Raw genomic sequence first — 2,224 nt, forward strand, 5'->3', positions numbered from 1 at the left:
CTTTGGATTTCTTCACAGGTGCTTGTAGGTTTTCAAGAGCTCTGCTTAGTCAACCCTAGCTAGCATATTTGCTACTTGAATAGTGTTTTTTGTATGAAAACTGCTGGCTTTAATCAGCATAGAACAGCTAGATAACAAGATATATTTTCACAGAAACAAACAAGCTGTGTGAATTCCCAGCAGAACTGACTCAGTATCATCTTGTGCTACTTTTATCGTTAGAAATCCAAAAATGTGTTGTAATATGAGCAATACTGCATAACTGGAAATGAACTTAGTGAGAAAATTGTAAATAAGTGAGGAGTGGAAAAATATTCTTTAATACTAGGATGGGGAACCCATCTTCTCAGCATGTGTATCTGTGTGCCAAGTATTTTTTTTCTGAATTAATCCCTTTCCCCCTGAATCTCCTTGTAAGCTAACAACAAGAAGCTGCTCATGCTGCCCACAGCCCAGTTTCTTCTCACAGTGATCAAAGTAAGCCTTGTAGGCACGTATTCCACATTCATCAAACATAAACCAAAGGTAGGACTTTCACTATTACAGTCATCAAGTCATGCAATCATAGAGTTGCAAGAGACCTCAAGCGTCATCATGTCCAACCTCCTGCCATGCAGGAATACACAATCAAAGCATCCTCAATAGATGGCTACCCAGCCTCTGTTTAAAACCCTCCAAATAAGGGGACTCCACCATACTCTGAGCTAGTTGTTCCAGCTCTTACTGTTAGGAAGTTCTTCCTAATGTTGAGATGGAATCTCTGTTCCTATATTTTGCATCCATAGCTCTGTGTCCTACTTTTTGGGGCAGCAGAAAACAAGCTTGCTCCATTTTCAATATGACATCCCTTCAAATATTTAAACAAGGCTATCATATCACCTCTTAACTGTCTCTACTCCAGGCTAAACATACCCAGCTAGCCAAGTCACTCCTGGCATGGTTTCCAGACCTTTCACCATTTTGGTTGCCCTCCTGGAAATGCTCCAGTCACAAACATGCATTTATAAACACTTGTGAAAAGTAATGGCTTCGTGAGGCAAACTGCAGCCTCTGACCCAGATGTTAAAAATGACAGGCATTTACTATCCACAACATTCCAAATTAACTAATGATGCCAGGTGTGTGATCTGCTGTCCCTCTCTGTGCCTCAGGACTAGTGGCCCTGGATATAATTCTTTGCCTCTTTCTGGAGAAAACCTAGTCTCATTCAGACAGCTGTGGCAAAAAGGAGCATAATACAGCCTGTTCTACTATTAGTTACTGTCAGTCAGGTGGCTCCAGTGGCAAATGCTCATGAGAGCAGTCTGGGCAGAGCTGGATGTCTCATGTGGCCTGCCTTTCACTCCCAAATCTTCTTCTTCATAGAGTTGAAAGAGACCACAAGGGTCATCCAGTCCACCCCCTTGCTATGTAGGAATACACAAAGCACCCCCAACAGATGGCCATCCAGGATCTGTTTAAAAACCTCCAGAGAATGGAACACCACCACTCTCTGAGGCACCTTGTTCCACTGTTGAACAGCTCTTACCAACAGAAAGTTCTTCCTAGTGCTGAGGTGGAATCTTTTCCCCTGTAGCGTGACTCAGTTTCTCTGTGTCCTGGTCTCTGGAGCAGCAGAAAAGAAACTTGTTCCATCCTCAAGATGACATCCCTTCAAATATTTAAACATGTCTATCATGTCACTCCTTTACCTACGCTTCTCCATGCTGTATATACCCAGCTCATAAGATCCTCCTCCTAGGGCAGTGATGGCAAACCTTTTTGGGGCCATGCGTCCCAACTAAGAATTTTTCCAGCAGTGGATGTAACCTGGTGCAGGGGGCAGGACTTCCACCCTCCAGGACTTCTCCCCCCACCCTTTTCACACCCCCAGCTGTCTCTGAGAGACAACTGAAGACCAGGAAAGGTCCAGGAGGAGGAACCACAGGTACACGTCTGTGACTCCTTCTCCTGTTGTGCTTTTCCAGGCTCCCAACTGTCTCCAAAAGACAGCAGAAGGCCAGGAAAAGTCCAGGAAGTAGAGCAACTGGTGAGCGCACACCTATTCCTCCTTCTCCCTGCTGGGTGCCAGGCTAAATGGTGTCATGTGCCACTTTTGGCACACATGACATAAGTTTGCCATCACAGTCCTAGGGCATGCTTTCCAGACCTTTCACCATTGTGGTTGCCCTCATCTGGACAAACTCCAGTTTGTCATCATCCTTCTTGAATTGTGGTGACCAGA

Source organism: Sceloporus occidentalis, unplaced genomic scaffold (genome assembly GCF_023333645.1).
Source record: "Sceloporus occidentalis isolate IW3139 unplaced genomic scaffold, rSceOcc1.0.p SCAF_4, whole genome shotgun sequence".
In the NCBI taxonomy this organism is placed as follows: domain Eukaryota; kingdom Metazoa; phylum Chordata; class Lepidosauria; order Squamata; family Phrynosomatidae; genus Sceloporus; species Sceloporus occidentalis.